Source organism: Aotus nancymaae, unplaced genomic scaffold (assembly GCF_030222135.1).
Source record: "Aotus nancymaae isolate 86718 unplaced genomic scaffold, 86718_ANA_hifiasm-v0.15.2.pri h1tg000053l, whole genome shotgun sequence".
Classification (NCBI taxonomy): domain Eukaryota; kingdom Metazoa; phylum Chordata; class Mammalia; order Primates; family Aotidae; genus Aotus; species Aotus nancymaae.
In genome coordinates, this window is record NW_026988467.1 from 6,494,665 (window position 1) to 6,514,728 (window position 20,064).

Below are 20,064 nucleotides of genomic sequence, written 5' to 3' on the forward strand. Positions count from 1 at the left end.
AAAATGAGCCTGGAACATCTTGCTGTGTAGAAAAGGAAATGCACAAAGAATAGTGGAGACTTGTCAAAAGGATGTGACGAAAGTCAGTTGAAAGGGACTCCCACTTTCAAAGTGGGCACAGTTTGAGCATTGAAATAAGTGATGATGGGAATGGACTATAATCCTTTGAAGTAGGAGGGCAAAGGTTTGCTCGCAAGGGTGCTAATCACCCAGTACCTCTGGGCTGCCCATGCACGGGTGCTAACGAGGGTCCCATGGTTTCCCAAGTGCCAGTGTCAACAGGAAGGTTAGAGAAGCACCCCCAGGTCACACCTGCGGGAACCCGGCCGGCATTCCTGCAGCGCAGGGGGACTGTAGTCAGTGATACCTGGGCTAGGAGATCAGAAAGGCCAAGGAAGGGGGTTGCTACGGGTGCTCCCATGAGGTGCTCTCCCTTCTTACCTCATTTTACAGATGAGAAATTCCAGATACAGAGTGATTAGGTGACTCCTGAAGTCCTGGTGGAGCTGGAATTGGACCCCGGTAGTCGGGTACCTGAGTCCACATGGCCGCCCTGCCTGTGCGTTGCTTGCATGGAAGAAATCATAAGCAAAATAATGGACTCCTGTAGGCGCTGGAGGCTGAGTTAAAAAAATGTCTTTACAACTGTGGTAAGTGCAGGATCGGAAAAGTGAGAGTGTTTGACAGGGAACCTAGTCTCACTAAGGCAAAGGGCGGATCAGCAAAGGTTACTTGAAAAAGGGATATTTAAGCTGTGACCTCAATGAGTCGAAATTATCCAGGTTAGAAGGTGGTACAGAGTCTAAATACAGAGAAAAAGAAAGCATTGTATCAAAGCAGTGTGGTATGAAGGATCAGCCGGGAATCAGAGGATCACAGGTAGAAAGGTGCGTGACTCGGGGTGACAGAGGAGAGCCCAGGGAAGCCATGAGGAGCGTGAGCAGCAGAGAGTCCTGTCCCAGAGTCCCCTGTGGCCAGGGAAGGGCCAGCGTGTCACCCCATGGTAAGGTGGGCAGGTACTCGTGCGCCCTTCCACGGGAGCCTAATGCTAACCTTGGCAGGGTCCCCTGGAGACATTTTCCTGAAGGCCACCTCGGGAGGCCAGGCCTGGGCACATCAGACCCACAAACTCGCAAGCCTTCGCCTTCAGTTCTTCACCTGCTGTCTCTTCATTTCCACTTGACTAAGTTTGCTCAAGCAAATGTCCCCATTTGCTCAACAAATATTGTTTTGGGACAGTGGAAAAATGACATTATTGTTCAAATATTTACTGTCCCCCCCACCCAGTGAGCAGCATCCTTCTCCACTCCATTGCCTGGGGCTCGACCACGGGACTTGTTCTGCAAAGCCACTGGGAAGTGAGTGGATGAGACAGAAGCAGACTGAAACGCACTCGCTCCCACGGGCTTTCCTTCTCCTCCTCTACCCTCGCCGGGAGAGCTTCCAGGCTTCCCACTGCCCTTCGGCCCAAACCCCAGGACAAACGCATGCAGAGCCGCTCTGTGTGTCAAGCCCAGGCCGCGCCTACATGCCAAAAGCAGTCAGCCAGTCAAGCCCAGGGCGACCAGCTCAGCCCCCTCCAGCAACCCTGCAGAGTGAGAACAGATGATTTGAAGCCACTGAGTTTGGGGATGGTTGTTACACAGCAATGGATGACTGATACAAGGGACTACCATGGGTCGAGGTCCCACCCAGCTAAGCCTTGGGAGTTCAGTGGGAAGCAAAGGCAGACCCTCATGAAATGAACAGTCTGGCGAGAGGCAGATTAATGAAAGAATCAGACAAGTAAGTGTGAAAATCGCCCCCGTGACGAGTGTAATGAGGGGGGTCCATGGGAGAGTGTGCCAGGAGCAGTGAGCAAGTCAGACCACAGAGAGGCTGTGGCCACGTAAGGTTTTTGGACTCTATTTTAAGAGCAGTGAGTGGGGGTCCAAGCGAAATGTGCATTTTGCAAAGATCATTTGTGCTGCTGAGTGGGAAACAGATTGGGAGGAATCGTGAATGCTAGGAGGTGGGTGAGGAGGCACGGCAGTCATCCAGGTGAGAGGTGATGGTGGCACGTGGCTGCCAAGGTCAAGCTCAAGGTGTGGGCAGGGCTGTGCTCTCTGCGAAGGCTCTAGGGGAGGCTCCTTCCTTGCCACTTTGAGCTTCTGATGGTTGTTTGCAATCTCTGGCATTCTTTGGCTTGTAATGCCTCACTCCCATCTCTGCTTCTCTCCTCCGTGCTTCTGTGTCATCTCCCTCCCCTTATAAGAAGGACACCTGTCATTAGATTAAGGCCTGCCCTAATCCAGTATGGCCTCATCTTAACTTGGTTATGTCTGCAGATACTGTATTTCAAATAAGGTCGTATTCACAGTTTCCAGGTGGACATGAATTTTGGGGACACACCCTTCAACCCAGTACAGAGTGGCATGGGGTGGGGGGCAGAGGGGGTGACAGGGCGGACAAGTGTTGGAGGTTACTTAGGGGGAAAATGAAGGGAATGTGGGTCGGGGGCCACTGGTGGGCCACCTGGTGCCCTGTTCTTTTCTTGATCACCTTCTGACCCCTCTGTCTGACCACAGAGCCGCTCCTTAGAGCCACTGTCTGCTCATGTCCTTGCCGTGCGGTCAGGCTCATCCCTGACTTGCACAGATCTCTTCTTTGGCTATTGTTCTGCCTGTGACCCTCACTGGGGCTGTGAAGGCAGCACCTACCCTTTTCTCTACCACTTGGTACCCCTGGTGCTCTGCCTTCAGAAGAGTCACCGTCTGACCCAGGCCAATGTGCAGCCTGGGCTTTGAGTTCAGGGGTTCAAGTCCTGGCCCTACCACTTACTGGCCTGGTGACTCAGTGAAATCTGTAAACACTTTGTGTCTTGGCTTCCCCACTGTAGAGTGGAGATCATCATAGAACCCACCTCCTTGAAGGGTCACATGAGATGGTCCCTGTACCATACAGAGCAGGGTGCTTGGCACATAGCACTCAATACATTTTAGCTTTAAAAACATCTTTTGTCATTCTATGCGTTTGGATGCCTTAATTATTTCTTTTTCCAACCTGATATCCCCTGAAGAGAAAGATCCAGGACATCCCCACTGAAGAAGCCCTCCCAGAGCCGGGGTAACTAGGCTCTCAGCTGGAATGTGCCAAGCTCTGTGCAGAAGGGTGGCTGGAGAGGCTGGGTGTGGTGGTGGCTCACACCTGTAATTCCAACACTTTGGGAGGCTAAGACAGGGAGATCACTTGAGCTCAGGAATTCGAGACTAGCCTGGCCAACATAGTAAAACTCCATCTGTACTAAAAATACAAAAATTAGCCAGACATGCTGGCAGGTGCCTGTAGTCCCAGCTACTAGGGAGGCTGAGGCAGGAGAATCGCTTGAACCTGGGAGGTGGAGGTTGCTGTAAGCTGAGATCATGCCACTGCACTCCAGGCTAGGCGACAGAGTGAGACTCCATCTCAAAAAAGAAGGGTGGCAGTACTGATGCTCCAAGCTCCTGGGGGCAATTTTCCAGGAGTGAGGCAGAATAGGAGCTGATTCACTCTCATTCTCCAACCTGATCCCTCGTGGGATCAATGTTAACTTTAAAACCTCCCAGCACAGAGCAGGGCATACAACTTACAACTTACACCCAATAAATGCTTGCTGAATGAATGAGGGAGTTGACCCTCTGGCTGGGGACAGGGGCATCCTGAGATGAACATGGAGCAGAGAAGCTGGACCTGTCAGTTTGGACTCTGTCAAGGTGTTGACCAAACACAGCAAGCCCTGTGGTGGGGAACAGGGGGGTGAGATGTGTCCATGACTATTGAAGTCTTTGATCTGTTATTTGAGACAGAGAGGTGACCTTTCTAGAATATTTATACAGAGTCTTCAAGTTTGAACTGAAGCCACTGAATACAGGTCTCTATCCCTCTCTCTCTAAGTTAAAAAAATAGACCACAGGGTAAACTTACATAAAATGATGATTTGTTAACACTGTTACCCTCTGGAACGATCTCATTTATTGTTTACTATTGGTCTCTCGCACTGAAACGGAAATTCTCTAAGGCTGTAGCCTGGTCCATATTGGTCACCACTCTCTCTCCAGCATGCAGAACAGCACCGTTCCATATTTATTCATCAGCTTCCTACATTTGTAATAAAAATTAATACTGGAGGACCAAATAATAAATACTTGGAGGGGTTTTACTTTGATTGTTTAACGGAGTTTTACTATATTAATACTACTAAAACTAATTAATTACAATGCATATTTAAGATGTCCTATTGATAAAAATATACTGAAATACTGTTAAAAACAACTGGTGAAGATTTAAGGTAGGCACCAATATCCCAGCCTGCTCATTATTATTTCACTGTGTTTCTGAAGAACTTTGCAATAGTTATTGTCACAAACCCAAGATCATCTCTTTATCAATTTTTTCTCAAAGTCATAGAAACTCTTTCCAAGCCTGTTTATCATCTAATGGCTCATTTAAATCTTCCCAAAACTTTGCTCTGAATCTTATCCTTTATTCATGGTTAACAACGTCTGATAGAGCTATAGTGCAATATCATAGTTTGCCAGCAGGCGTCGCTGTCTGACAAGCTGTGATCTGGTGTGAGCCCTACAGTAGTTTAGACCAAATAATCTATGAAATGACTCAAAGTACTAAATTAGGGAATATTATGAGATCAAAACTCTGTAAGAAGTCAGGTGTGATGGCTCATGCCTATAATCCCAGTATTCTGGAAGGCCAAGGCAGGAGGATCACTTGAGCCCAGGAGTTCAAGACCAGCCTGGGCAACATAGAAAGACCCTGTCTCTATTTTTTGTTTTTAAATTCTGTAACATACAAAGCACTCTACTTCCATTTTGCTTCATGAGATAAGTATATGTCTTATGCTAAGGACGCATAATAGATGTAAATTGTATTGATATGCTCCAGTGTTCTTTACGGTAGAACTTGCTACAATTCTGTGTTGCGAATCCCAGGTGTTTTTTTTTTGTTTGTTTTTGTTTTCATCTATTATCTTGAAACTTCTCAAAATCTTTGATTTCATTATAGCACAATTAATTAATTGTCCTCAATTAATGTTTGTTGAATGATTGCACCACCTCCCCAAATTCTGGGGAAACGTGTAGAGTAGTTTCTTCATCTACAGATGAGAACCAGGAAATCTCAGAAAGGTTAAGTAACTTGCTCAAGGTCACACAGCTGATGAATGGCACAGCTGGGGATTGCATTGAGTTTGTCTATTACCAAACCTTTGCACATTTGCTCCAACCAGCAAAAGGGACTCAGAGAAGATGGGAACCCCTAACACTTGTGAGGGCAGCAGAATTCTGCTCTTAAGCTCAAGGCTCAGAACCATCATCAGAAAAAGTAGCTGCCAATTCACCATCTAACAATTTCTCCTCACCATTTCCATGACACAGATTAAAGACATGAGCAAACTGTGCTGATGGAAGTGATGAAATGTGTGTGGGGGTGGAGCTGGGGGTACTGGGGGTGGCACCACTGGGAGCCCAGAGCCACCTCCCTCTCGACTCTCCCCTGCAGTACACAGATCCCTGTAGAAGTCCTGAGTCACCCTTCAAATTTTTGGATAGTATCTATTAGCTTATGTCACAGTGTTGCAAGATTATGTATTTTTTTTTTTTTTTTTTTAACAAACAATAGTATCAGCATCTAGGGTGATTATGGGCCCTTCCACTCACAACCTGGCCTCCAGGATTGCTCAACACCGCCCCAGGCCGCAGCAGTCACTGCCGGCTACCAGCTTTCCATCATCCGGCCAAACTGCCCAGCATCCTGGAGGAGAGGAGGCCCACTCCCCCGGGTTTCTTTTGGGAAAGTTAGGTCAGCAGGATCTAATTATTCAACCAGATCAAAGCTGAGATCTCAAGATTAAAGCCAAAGGAGGTGGGGTGGGGGTGCTGAAGACTTTTCATCGGGAACTCCTTCAGGGCCCTCACATCAAAGCCGGGTCTCTAGCTCCAAAGTGCCCCAGTCTGGCCTGGAAGCTTCCCACATGGCAAGAGGTGAAGCCTGGAGGAGTCCCCCTTAGGAAAGCTGACAACACCATGGCCTCAGGCCGCGTGGCCATAGCACTAGCCCCACGAGATGACAGTGCCTGGTAGAGGCCACACACACAGTAAATAACCCACCAAACAGAGCTTCTCTTCCAAGGAGGAGAAATGAAGCCATCAGAGGCAGCTGTGATTTGCAGCAACGACTGCCCTGGGGCACACCCCATGGGCCTGTCCCAGAGTCTGTCCCAGGTCTCCCAAGTCAACAACAGTTCTCAAAATGCAGAGTGGCTGGAGGGGTCATGTGCTCTTTTAAAATTATTAGTAGTACTTTTTTGTTGTTATTTTGGAGATGGAGTCTCACTCTATGGCGCAGGCTGGAGTGCAGTAGCGCGATCTTGGCTCACTGCAACCCCCACCTCCTGGGTTCAAGCGATTCTCCTGCCTCAGCCTCCCGAGTAGCTGGGATCACAAGCACACACCACCACACTCGGCTAATTTTTCTATTTTCAGTAGAGACGGAGTTTTGCCATGTTGGCCGGGCTGGTCTTGAACTTCTGAGCTCAGGCGATCCACCCACCTCGGCCTCCCAAAGTGCTGGGATAACAGGCGTGAGCCACCATACCCAGCCAGTTATTATTATTATTAATTATTTTTGTGCAGAATCTGTCTTGCTGTTTCCCAGGCTGGTCTTGAACTCCTGGGCTTAAGTGATCCGCCTGCCTCAGCCACCCAAAGTGGGGATTACAGGGATGAGAGCCACTACAACCGGCCTCAAGTGCTCTTTCAAATGGAAGCACCCCTAAGCTGCTGGCCGTGGCTGCCCATCTGACCAGTCTGGATTCAATGTTCCTAAACCGCTGGAACCTGGAAAGTCAGAATGCCCACTCAGGCCCACCCAGGCCCACCCAACTCAGGCGAGTCGTGGAGTCTCCATATTCCTATTCTGGGTTCAAACAAAGCTAAACTAAACTGATTTTCAGCACCGTAAGATGGGAAGACATCAAACTTTGTAATCTCACAGTTTAGTTGGGTTTCAAGCTCTGGACAGCTGGCCTCGGGCCAGTCATAGTTTCCTCACCTTTACAGTGAGTGTGACATGAGTCCCACCCTCACCGTGTTGGGTTATGGTAAAGATCCAGTAACTACGGAAGCTTCCCCAGAAAGGCTAACTACTCACTCGTTTCAATGGACTTCACACAGCGAGAGGTAGGGAAGACAAGGGGATTTTGCTCTCAAAACAGTCATTTGTTTAAAATCTTCCCAGTCCCAAGTGATCGTTCGGGGAAGGGGAAGGAAAATTCCTCGAACCAGCTAGAGCCACAGGACAAGTCCTCAGAGGCCTGGACCTGTTCAGGGAGCGGCCTCGAGGATGCCAGGTGCCAGCGCCCTCAGGGGCTCGAGGTCCGAGGCCCCCGTCCCCGAGGGGGCACCGAAACGCGCGGTGCCCAAACAGCGCTGCGGAGAGGCTCCGGGGACCACCGGCGGCTGCCCACCCGTCCCCGCTGGGCATTTCACAGGAGGCCGACGAGGCCTTGCTCCGGGGCTACGGGGACGCACCCCCTCAGTCTCCGCGAAGATTTCTCCTCCTAGGAAACCCCCGCCCCCACTCCAGCCTCCCGCGGCTGCCACCCAGGCCCCGCGCCACGCGTTTCCCAAAGACGCCTCCGCAGGGACCGGAGCTTCGGGCCAGCAACGCCAGGGCGGCGGCTCCGGAGAGGGCGGCGGACGAATGGGGCGGAGGGGGTGGCCGAGCGAGTGCCGGGCACGTGACGCGCTCAGTCCCGGCACCCCGGCGACCCCCGCGCCCCCCGCAACCCCCGCCGCCCCTGCAGTGCTGAGTGGTCCGCGCACCCGAGGCCGGGGCCGGGGCGGGGCGAGGGCGGGGCGGGGTAGGGCCGGCCCCGCCCACCGGCGCTTTCCTCTTTTTTTTTGACTTTAAAGCCGTCTGTGGCTTTTTCTCCTCCGCACAGAAGTCGCGCTCGGGCAGCCCGCACGCTCGCAGCAGGAACCAGGCTCCAGGCGCCGGCGCCGGGGCCGCGGGGAGGAGGCGACTTCGCTCCCTGCGGCGGGCGCCGCCCGGGCGCCCAAGCCTCTTCGGACTCGGAGAGCAGCGGCGGCGGCGATCCCCAGGGCGCGGTAGGCGGCGCGGGCCACCTGGGACCCGGTGGGTGGGCGCGGGAGGCCGGGTGGGGTCCGGGATGGGGACTCGGGGCGCGGCCCCTCCCGCGGTGGCTCCGGGCGCGCCTCCCTCGCCGCGGCTCCCGGGAGAGGGGCCGGGCCTGCCCCGCGCTGCCGCCGCTGCAGGACGCGGGGTCCCGGGGCGAGGCGCGACTGGGGGTCTCGGGGCGCGGGGACGGTCTCGCCGACTTGCGGTCCCGAGGAGGGGCCGGGGCTCCCCGGGGGCCGCCGATCCATCTCCCTGAGCCCGGGGGCCGCGGGACGCCGCTCGACTGAGTTAGTTTCGCTTTTCCCGCCAGTCCCGGTCGGGATCGGCGGCGCGGCCCAGTCGCCCCTCAGGGCGCCCCCCATCCTCCCGCAGCGCCTCCCCCAGGGAGCCCGCCGGGGACCCACGAGCGCCGCCCTCCCCGCCGCCCCGGAGCCGCCGCGGCTGCTGCCAGCAGCGGAGGGAGAGCCGGAGGGTTGTCAGGAAATCGATTAAATCAGAAAAACAAGGGCGGCCTGGGCCCGCGGGCGGAACCGCGGATGGGTCGCCGTCCCGGGCGTCTGCGGGGCTCGCGGGCGTCCAGGTTCCGGTGAGGACGGGACGGGACGGCCCCGAGGGCAGGGTGCGGGTCTGCAGGAGGAGCGGGTGTCTGTGAGCGCGTCTGCGTGTGTGTGCGCGCGTCTTTGTGAATATGTGTCTGCGTCTGAGAAGTATAGTAGTGTGTCTGTGTGTGTGTGTCTATCTCTGAGTGAGTCTGTGTGTCTTTGTCAATGTGTGTCTGTGTGTCTGAGTGTGTGTGACTAAGTGTGTGTGTGTCTGTGTGTCTCTCTGTGTATGTCCTTGTGAGTGTGTGTGGTTATATGTCTTTCGGTGTGTGTCTCTGCAAGTTTGTGTCTCTGAGTGTGTCTGTGTGTCTGTCTCTACAAATGTGTGTCTTTGTGTGTGTATGTGTGTGCTGCTGTGCCTTTGTGTGTTTGCAAGTGTGTGTCTGTGCATGTCTCTCGGTGTTCTTGTGTGTTTCTCTGGTGTCTTTGTGTGTATGTGTGGGTATCTGAGTGTGTGTCTCAGTGTGTCTGCGTGTCTGTCTTTGTGTGTCTCTGTGTTTGTGTGTGTGTCTTTTTGTGTGTCTCTAAGTGTCTTCGTGTGTGTCTGTGTGTGTCTCTGTGTCTGTGTGTGTCTGTGAGTGTGTCTCTATGTGGCTCTGTGAGTGTATCTTTGGGTGTGTGTCTGTGTGTCTCTGAGTGTGTCTTTGGGTGTGTGTGTCTGTGTGTGTCTTTGTGAGTGTGTCTGTGAGTGTGTGTGTCTCTGTCTCTGTGGGTGTCTCTGTGAGTGTGTCTTTGGGTGTGTGTGTCTGTGTCTGTGTGTGTGTCTCTGTGTGTCTTTGCGTGTGTGTGTGTGTGTCTCTGTGAGTGTGTGTAGACCATCCAGGAGGGCTGCTGGTTCCTGGGTACTGCTGCTCGTGGTGATTTATTTGCTTGGTTCTGGAGAGCCGGCTGTGCGGGGCCACGGACACCCCACTAGGGAAGCCCTGCTGTGTCCCCGAGGAGAGCACAGGCTCCTTCTTCCTCTCTCCATTTCTCTGAAAATGAACTGCACGGTTTGGGGGTGAGTTGGCAGGGGCTGCTTCCTGAGTGAGTAACAGTTAATTAAACACTCCAGTCTGTAGCATCAGAAACTGGTCATAAGTTGAGTTTTAACAGGTGTTCATGGTAAAAGTGCCATCCCTGGTGACTAAGGTTTGGTGTCCTTGGAAGAATTTTCTCGTTTTGGGGGGGCTGGGCCCACAACTTCATCCTGCATTGTGAGGTGTAAGCAGAGCAGCAACCAAGGAAGGGCATGAGGGCCTCTCCCTTCTGCCCTGTCCCCCTCTTCAGAACCCCCTCCTCGGTGGTAGAAAGCCCTGGTGTAAGCATGAGCAGCACAGGTGGTCTCTCCCCACTGGGGAATCTTGGAGTCAGGGAAGCTCTGTCTTACTGTCTAGGCAAACCTGTCCTTTCCTAGCAGAAGCCCAGAGAGGGTGGTTGACTTACCTAGATTGCACAGCCAGGGCTGTGGACCAAGAGTCCCCAGTCCTGAAACTGTTGCTGTTGGTTACTGTCCCCAGCACTGAGGTCATGGACCAGGCGCTTCTTGTCTCCCCAGCTGTGAAGTGATGGGCTGGATTAGATCATTTCAAGCGTTCGTCCTGCTCTCTTACGGCTGCTTTTCTTCTGCAGGGAACACTTTAGACTAATGGAATCACTTTACAAGTCTTCCTCTCCTGGCCTGGCTACCACCCTAGCAGCAGAGAGAACAAAAGCGGTAGCACGTTGACCCGGTGGCTCAGACAGCCCCAAGCAGGGAGCAGGCCCAGGGCAGGCTTCAGGGAGGCCAGGTCCTGGGGAGAATCAGTGGGTTTCAGGGCTCGTAGGAAGGAGTGGTCCTGCCCGGGGCCCTGGTGATGTCACTTTGGAGCTGGGTGAGGCCATTTCTTGGGCTGTTTCAGTAAGGCTGGATCCGCCCTTCAGTGGGTTCCTCTGGGCTGCTGCAAAAAACTCACCCCCTTGGAATCAGCACAGATGTTTAATTTCTCCACCAGAGCTGGGGAATGGGGTAGGGGCCCAGCTCATAAAGGCCAGCACTGCTCTCCCACCCCATGGTGCGTGCAGAACTCCCTTCCTGCACCTGCCCCTCCTCCTGGGTGGATGGAAACTTGCCTGCAGACACATTTTCAAATTTAGCAAAACCTCTGATTCTTGTGGTGTCATGAGTTTGTCTGGGCATTTCGCATTAATTTTTCTCAAGAAATAGGTTGTGGCTGGTGTGTATGATTCAGTTTATCTTTTTTTTTTTTTGAGATGGAGTCTCACTCTGGCCCAGGCTGCAGTGCACGATCTTGGCTCACTGCAACCTTCATCTCCCAAGTTCAAGCAATTCTCCTGCCTCAACCTCTCAAGTAGCTGGGATTACAGGCACCCACCACTACGCCCAGCTAATTTTTGTATTTTTAGTAGAGATGGGGTTTCACCATGTTAGTCAGGCTGGTCTTGAACTGCTGACCTCAGGTGATCCGCCGCCTCGGCCTCCCAAAGCGCTGGGATTACAGGCGTGAGCCACCGCGCCCAGCTCAATTTATCTTTTTGTTCTGAAAAGTTTTATCAGATGAAAGCACAAGGCCAGGTACTGGTGTGCCTCAGTCTGCCCAGGGGTGTATTATCCTCACCCCCGCCCCCAACACTAGATCGATGAAATCCAGACTCTAAGAGACTTTGATTTTGGACTTTCATTGAGTGCTCTCCCCTCCCTCAGTTATCGGATAGCATCTCTCCCAGTCTAGAGTTCAAGTTCCATTGGCAGCCAGGTGCCAGGCTGTGTGCTACAGAGTGCTTTATGGATGTGACTTTGTTTGAGTTCTAAGCATAATAACAGTGGGAAATGGTTTCATGGTTTCGCGGTGCATGTGGGTACTGGCTCTGATCTGAGTCCTTGACGCATTGACTCATGGGCTTCCGGAGGACCCTGGGAAGTGGGTTCTGCCTCTGTGCACATTCTCATGAGGCTTGGAACGGGCAGGCAACTTGGCTAAGGTCTTGCTGCAAGGGAATGGTAGGGCCAAAACTTGAACCAGATTTGGCACCTAAGCCCTTCACCAGTACAGTTTGTCACCTCTGCCACCTTAGCCTTTTCCTCAAGAAGCATGTGCTCATTTTTTAAATTAATTTTTTTTTCTTTTTTTTTGAGACAGAATCTCATTTCGTCGCCAGGTGCCAGGCTGGAGTGCAGTGACGCGATCTTGGCTCACTGCAACCTCCGCCTCCCAGGTTCAAGCAATTCTCCTGCCTCAGCCTCCTGAGTAGCTGGGACTACAGGCATGTGTCACCATGCCCAGCTAATTTTTGTATTTTTAGTAGAGACTGGGTTTCACCATGTTGACCAGGATGGTCTCAATCTCTTGACCTCGTGATCCACCTGCCTCAGCCTCCCAAAGTGCTGGGATTACAGGCTTGAGCCACTGTGCCTGGCCATGAAATTTTTTTAAATTATGGAAAATGTCAAACATATCAAAGTCAGAAGCACAGTATAATGAGCCCCCAGGTTTCCTCACCTTGCAGGCACACGCATACACATACTCACATATACACATACCCGCTTATGCTCACAGAATACATGTGTACATATGTATGCACACATATACACACATGTCCATGCACACATACACACATATATGCACACATACACACATGCATACCATACATATACACACATACACATGCTGGATTATTTTAAAGCAAATCCAAACGTCAAGTCATCTGTAGCTTCTTCCTAAGAAGCGCTTAAAGGAAGCGTCAAGTCTCAGAGAGGTTGACTGTGACTCTGCGAGGCCAGAGTTGGGAGAAGCACATCCCTTCTGACTTGGGCTCGAGGCTCCTTCCTTGCTTGGACAAAGGGATGATGGCAAAACCCAACAGCTTATTGGGGGATCTGTCCTGCTGCCAACCGCCTGGAACCTTTGGGAAGCTGCTTGCTTGCTTTGTGTTTTAAAAGCTCTGTTCATTGCCCAACATTAAAAATAAATGAGTCCAGCGATCATGAGACAGACCACATCAACAACAGGCTTAGGCTCTTGGGGCCTTTCTTGGAGATGAGAAGGAGAATCCGCCAAGGCACAGCCCAGCCTTGCCCGCCTTTGAGGTCCAGACCTTGTGCAATGCGCGCGTGGGATTTGTGGCAGGGCTGGGTGTCGGGGGATGTGGCTGTGAGAATGGTTTGTCAGTAAGCACTGGATCTGACCTGAAGCTGAGCCTGACTCTCTTGAATTTACTGCGTAGGCGATGGGTAGAGGAGTCCGAGAGCCTCTGCCACCCTTGGGCGTTCCTTGGAAAACCAGGGAGGTGTTGGGTGATTTTAGCCCAAGATGAAGAAAGTATTAGGATGCAGACTCCACTCTTGAGAAATGACTGCTGAGTCGGAATACGGGATTCCAGGGTTGGAAAACCTACCTGTGACAAGGGCTTCACAGGTGCCCCAGTTGTGAACACCCCTTGCCAGATGGTCTGACTGTGGCCGACCTGGTCACACCTTTCCGAGGTCAGAGTGAGGGGCTGCACTTCACTCCAAGAGAACCACCTGAGTTTTCTAATCTCTACAAGCAGACACCAAGGGAACATGTCAGAGTGGATATTAGGATGTGAAAAAATGGTGGAAGGAACACGAAGATGGATCTGGCTGAATTTGTTGGTAACGGGCCCACTAAGCGGAGATTCTGCACTCAATGCTGTAGCTCAGGGAGTTAAGAAAGGATCTGTTTGGTTGGTTGGCTGAGACGTGGATCAAAAGATGACCCACTGTGAGTGAGTCGGACTTGCTGGGTCTCCTTTGTTTTGATGTAGAGTTAGGGATTCATAGGCTTAGGTTTAATGTAGCGTTAGGGATTCAAAGGCTTAGGGACATTAGGATGCTGGAGTGGGTTTATCACTTAAAAGCTACTCACCCACAGTGGGAAGATTCAGAGGACAGACCTTTCACCAATACTTTGAGAAGTAGATTCGTGAGGGGGCCCCATCATCCCCAAAGAGCTCTGTGATCCAGCCCTTACAGTAGGAGCCGCAGTCACTCCATTGGAAAACTCAAATGCAATGGGAAGAATTGCATCTGGGAGTGCAGGGCCCAAGTGGCAGTACTCAGCCATCCACAGCAAGATGAGTGTGGTTACCTAGTGGACAGCAGAGGCGAAGCTGCAATCAGAATAGTCTGACTTGCGTGGATCTGTGGCATTGGATAATCATGGTGTTCCTAGAAGTGAAATAGACAGGAAACCTAGGAAATTCTTACTTGATCTGTATAAGCAGAAAACTTACAGGTCAAATGAAAAAAAGTCCAACTTGAATAATTAAAAGAGAAAATCACAGCCCTCAATCAACTTCCCAGACTTGAGCCAGTTTACACAACTAAGCCCTTGAATGAATGAATGAATGAATTGGGGGCTGGGTCCCCTTGAAGAAGGAGCTCAGTACACTACAGAAAATGAATGCTATTAGTCTTCCTCCTAGCCTTCCCCAGAGGGACCTATGGCCTTTTACCAGGGAGAATATGCGTTGAGGAAAGGGAAATAATTGGACTTTTCAGAGATGGCAGGACACTGAACTGACATTGATTCCAGGAAACCAAAAACATCACTGTGGCCCACCCATCAGAGGAGGGGCTTATGGAGGTCAGGTGATAAGTGGAGTTTTAGTGTCTGACTCATGATGGCTCCAGTGGATCCCTGAACCCATCCTGTGGTTATTTCCTGGTTCCAGATGCATAATTGATACACTTAGCACCTAGCAGAATCCCCACACTGGTTCTGTAACTTGTGCAGTGAGGGCGATTATGGTGGGAAAGGCCAAATGGAAAGCGTTAGAGTTGCCTCTGCCTAGGAAAATAGTACATCAAAAGCTACATTGCATCCCTGGGGGAGACTGCAGAGATTAGCGCCACCATCAAGGAGTTGGAGGATGCAGGGGGTGGTGATCCCCACCACATCCACACTCAACTCTCCCATTAGGCCTGTGCAGAAGACAGATGGACTTTGGAAACTGATCGTGGATTATTGTAAGCTTAACCAAGTGGTGACTCCAAAAATTAACACCTCTCTGGTCCCTGGTACTGCATGCAGCTATTGATCTGGCAAATGCCTTTCTCTTTATACCCGTCCATAAGGCACACCAGAAGCAGTTTGCTTTCAGCTGGCAAAGCCAGCAATGCACCTTGATGGTCTTGGCTCTCCAGCCCTATGTCACAGTTTAGTTCACAGCCATCTTGATCACCTTTCCCTTCCCCAGATATCATGCTGGCGCCGGGCGCGGTGGCTCACACCTGTAATCCTAGCACTGCTAGCACTTCAGGAGGCCGAGGCAGGAGGATCACTTGAGCTCAGGAGTTTTGAGACCAGCCTGGGCAACATAGTGAGACATTATCTCTACATTTTTCGAGACAGAGTCTCGCTTGATCTTGGCTAACTGCAACCTCTGCCTCCTGGGCTTAAGTGATTCTCATGCTTCAGCTTCAGTAGCTGGGACTGCAAGTGTGTGCTAGTTTTTGTATTTTTTTTTTTTTTTTAGTAGAGACAAGGTTTCACCATCTCTACAAAAAAATTTTTTTTAGATGCCAGACATGGTGGTGCATGCCTGTGGTCCCGGCTGCTTGGGTGGCTGAGGTGGGAGGATTGCTTGAGCCCAGGAGGTCAAGACTTGCAGTGAGCAGTGATTGTGCTCCTTTGCTCCATCCTGGGCAACAGAGCAAGACCCTGTCCCAAAAAAAAAAAAAAAAAAAGGCATTATACTGGTCTATGACATTGATGTCATTATGCTGATTGGACCTAGTAAGCAAGAAGTAGCAACCACTCTGGACTTATTGGGAAGAGATTTACATGTCAAGTGATGGGAAATAAATTCTACTGAAACTCAGGTGCCTTCTCCCTTGGTGAAATTTCTCGGGGTCCTGTAGTGTCAGGCCTGTCAAGGTATCCCCTGTAAAGTGAAGGATAAGTTGTTACAGCTTTCCTTCTACAAGCAAGAAACTGTCAGGATGCCTAGTGGGCCTGTTTGGCTTTTGTAGGCAACACGTTCCTCATTTGGGTGTGTTACTCCAGCCCATTTGCTAAGTCACCCTAACGCTTCTAGTTTTGAGCAGGGCCCATAGCAGAAGACTCTGCAGCAGGTCCGGGCTGCTGTGCAGGCTGCTCTGCCACTTGGGCCCCCAGCAGATCCAAGGGTGCTTGACGTCAGTGGCAGACAGGGAGGCTGCTGAAAGCCTTCGACCGCCCCCTGTAGGCGAATCGCAGTGCAGGCCTTTGGGAAGCTGGAACAAGGCCCTGCCATCATCCACAAATAACTTCAGTCCTTTCGAGAGACAGCTCTTGGCCTAATACTGGGTCCTAGTACAAACGTAACGTTTGACCATCGGCTGTGAAGTTTCCATGTGACCTGAGCTGCCCATCATGAAATGGGTGTTATCGACCGTCTGACCCACCAAACCATACACTGGGCGTGTACAGCAGAATGTTCAACATCACGGAGTGGAAGTGGTACATATGGGATCGGGTCTGAGCAGGTCCCGAAGGCACAAGTAAGTGACACGAGGAAGTGGTCCAAAGGCCCGTGGCTCTTACTTTTGCCCACTGCCTTCTGTCTCCAGCCTGTACCTATCGTCTCGTGGGGAGTTCCTTATGATCGGTTGACAGTAGAAGACTCAGCCTGGTTTACAGATGGCTACGGATGGTTCTGCGCCGTATGCAGGCACCACCCAGAGGTGGACAGCTGCAGCACTGCAGCCCCTTGCTGGGACACCTCTGAAGGACAAGGGTGAAGGGAAATCCTCCCAGGCAGAGCTTCGGGCAGTGCACCTGCTTGTGCACTTTGCTCAGAGGAGAGATGGCCAGATGAGGATTATACACTGATTCATAGGCTGTGCCCGATGATTTGGCTGGATGGTCAGGGACTTGGGGACTTGGAAAGAATGTGATTGGAAGATTGGTGACAAAGAAATCTGGGGGCCTGGCATAGTGGCTCACACCTGTCATTTCAGCACTTTGGGAGTCCAAGGTGGGAGGATCGCTTGAGCCCAAGGATTTTAAGACCAGCCTGGGCAACATAGTGTAACCCCTCTTCATCTCTACAAAAATAGAAAATTAGCTGGGCGTGGTGACTCATGCCTGCAGTCCCAGATACTTGGGAGGCTGAGTTGGGAGGATCACTTGAGCTTGGGAGGTTGAGGCTGCAGTGAGCTGTGACTGCACTAGCCTGGGCAACAGAATGAGACCCTGTGTCAAGAAATCCAACCAAACAAAAAAGAAATTGGGGGAAGAGGTGTGTGGATAGACCTCCTGAGTGGGCAGAGGACATGAGGTGTGTGGGTCGGATGACCGAGGTGGGCACTAGTCAGCCTCTTTCCTTCCACCTCTGTCATTCCCTGATGGGCCAGGAACAGAGTAGTCATGGTGGCAGAGACAGAGGCGATGTGTGGACTGCCACTCACCAGAGCCAGCCTGGCTATGGCTGCCACTGGGTACCAGTGTCCCAGCAGCAGAGACTAACACTGATCTCCAGTATGGCCCCATTCCCCAGGGAGATCACTGCATCTGGTGGAAGGCATGTTGGAACCCTTCTGTTTTGGAAAGGGCAGCATTTTGTCCTCACTGGAACAGGCACTTGTTCTGGATATAGACTCATCTTCCCTGCACACGGTGTTTCTGCAGAAATCACCGTCCATGGATTCCCAGAACACCTTACCACTGCCATGCTGTCCACATAGCACCGCTTCCGAGGACCTCACTTCAAAACCACGGAAGTGTGGCCGTGGGCTCATGTGCAGGGAATTGGCTGGTGAGTGCAAGCCCGCTGGTTTCACCTCTCATGCTAAGTGGAACTATGTCCTTGTTATGCCTTTATTTGGAAATTAAATATATTGAAGAAGGTGCCAGCGGATGCCTATAGGTGCCAGTTGATAAGGGGTGAACTCGTGATGATTGATTTTGGATGTCAGCTTGACTGGATTAAGGAATACCCACATAGCTGGTAAAGCACTGATTGTTCTCCATGCTTCAGCACACACTGAGCCCGTCCCTTTTCTGCTGAAGGGGAAACCCAGTGGTTTGACATTGCATGGAATAATCAGGCTGCCCTAAGTGTGTCTGTGACGGTGTTTTCAGAGGACACTGGCATTTGAGTCACTCAGCTGGATGGGGAGGTCTGCCCTTCATGGGGGCAGACACTGCCCAGTCAGCCGGGGGCCTGGATGAAACGAATAGCTGGAGGAAGGGTGAATCCTGGCTCTCTGTCCCAGAGCTGGGACGCTCTTCTTCTCCTGCGCTTGTATGTCCGAACTCCAGGTTCTCTGGCCTGTAGACTCTGGGACTCGTACTAGTGGTCCCCGGGGTGGTCTTTGGCCTGGGACTGAGAATGACCATGATCTTCACCATCCGAAGCAGCTGGCTTGAAAGAGCACTGGAGTCTTTTGAAGTTCAATTACAACAGCAGCTAAGTGACAGTAAGACTAAGTGACAGTACTTTGTAGGGCTGGGCAGGCGTCTTCCAAAGGCTGTATGTGGTCTGTATCGGCATCCAGCATATGGTGCTGGTTTCTCCCATAGCCAGGATTCACGGGTCCAGGAATCAAGGGGAGGAAATGGGGGTGGCACCTCACATCGTCACCCCTAGGGACCCACTAGCAAAATGTTTGCTTCCTGTTCCTGTGACTTTATGCTCTGCTGGCCTGGAGGTCTTGGTTCCAAAGGGAGGAATACTTCCACCAGGAGACACAGCAGTGAGTCCACTGAACCGGGGGCAAGGCTGCCACCTGGCCAGTTTGGGCTCCCTGCACCTCTGGGTCAGCAGGCCGAGAGCGGAGTGATGGTGTTGGCTGGGGAGATTGATCCAGCCTGCTCTGCAGTGGAGGTAGGGAAGAGTTGTCTGGACTACAGCATACCCCTTAGGGCATCTCTTAGTAGCACCGTGCCCCGTGATTAAGTCAATGGGAAGTGACAAGGATATAATCCAGGCAGGGCTGTGAATGACTCAGACCCTTCAGGAATGAATGTTTGGGTCGCTCCGCCACTTAAAGAACCACAGCCAGCTGGGATGCTTGTTGCAGAGGAAAGGAACACAGAACAGGAGTAGAGGGAGGTGGTTATAATAAATACCAGCTACGACCATGTGACCAGCTACAGAAACAAGGGCCGGCATTGCCGGGAGTATTTCCTCCCTGTTTTGTTCAGAATACGGTTGTCTGCGTTTACATGTATATTAGGCAAATGTCTGTTATCTTACCTCTCTTACTCCTTACTCTTAGAACGTGTGTTGAGTTTATAGCAGTATTTAAGCATTCATTTTACATCATAGTATTTCAGTTCTCGAACATCAGGGGAGAGCGGTGTGAACAGCACTGGAGGACTGTAGCTCCTCTCTGGAGAAGGGATCAGTGTGTCTTTGGTGGTGTGAAGGATAGTAATACGCTAGGTGGAACTGTGACCTTGTTATTGCCCTGGAGGTTAAGTATGGTTTAAGGAGATGCCAGTGGGTGCCTACGGGTGCCAGTTGATAAGGGGTGGACCTGCGATGATTGATTTTGGATGTCAGCTTGACTACTAGATTAGGGAATACCCAGGTAGATGGTCAAGCACTGATCATTCTCAATGCTTAGCACACACGGAGCCCTTCCCTTTTCTGCTGAAAGGGAAACCCAGTGCCTTGGCATTTGTGTAGAATGATCGGGCCGCCCCAGATGTGTCTGTGAGGGTGTTTTCAGAGGACACTGGCATTTGAATCACTTGACTGGGTGGGGAGGTCTGCCCTCCATGGGGGCAGGCACTGTCCAATCAGCCCACGGCCTGGATGGAACAAAAAGCTGGAGGAAGGGCGAATCCTAGTTCCCTGTCCCAGAGCTGGGACGCCCTTCTCCTGTGCTTGGATGTCAGAACTAACCCATCCCTTCTCATCTCTCTCTCTCTCTCTCTATTCTGTGGGTTTTGTGTCTTGGAGAACCCTGGCTAATGCAGTTATGGACGCCTTAAGAATCTGGTGGGGAGGAGGCTGGAGCTGGAAGGCCAGAGAGGTGGCGGTTCACATCCCTGACCTGCCAGTCGGGATGGAAGCTGGTGGCATCTCCAATGTGGGGTGGTAGGCTTTGGTAACCAGTTGAATGTGAGGTGTAGAGAAGGGTGAAGACTTGCAGGGGTCTCGGGTTCCCAGCTAGTTTGAGGGTCATCGTGAATGATGACTTACAGGCTGGGGGCCTGGGTCCACGGAGGTGCTTCGAACCTGTCCCAGGTGGAAGTGGTTTGAGTGGACGTGTCTGGATGGCAAATGGCCTCAACGCTCAAGCATCCTCCCACCTCAACCTCCCTAGTACCTGGGACTGTTGGTGCACACTAGCACA

General features: G+C 51.7%; 1 protein-coding gene across 1 annotated transcript in view; it reads left to right on the top strand.

The window, feature by feature from the left end:
* Positions 1–7,969: 7,969 nt before the first annotated feature.
* The window catches only part of SPSB1 (splA/ryanodine receptor domain and SOCS box containing 1), a 75,823-nt gene continuing 63,728 nt past the window's right edge, over positions 7,970–20,064 (top strand). The window contains exon 1 of the mRNA XM_064363718.1: positions 7,970–8,141. The gene's annotated coding sequence lies outside the window, so the exon portion shown is untranslated. The remainder of the gene's footprint in view (positions 8,142–20,064) is intronic.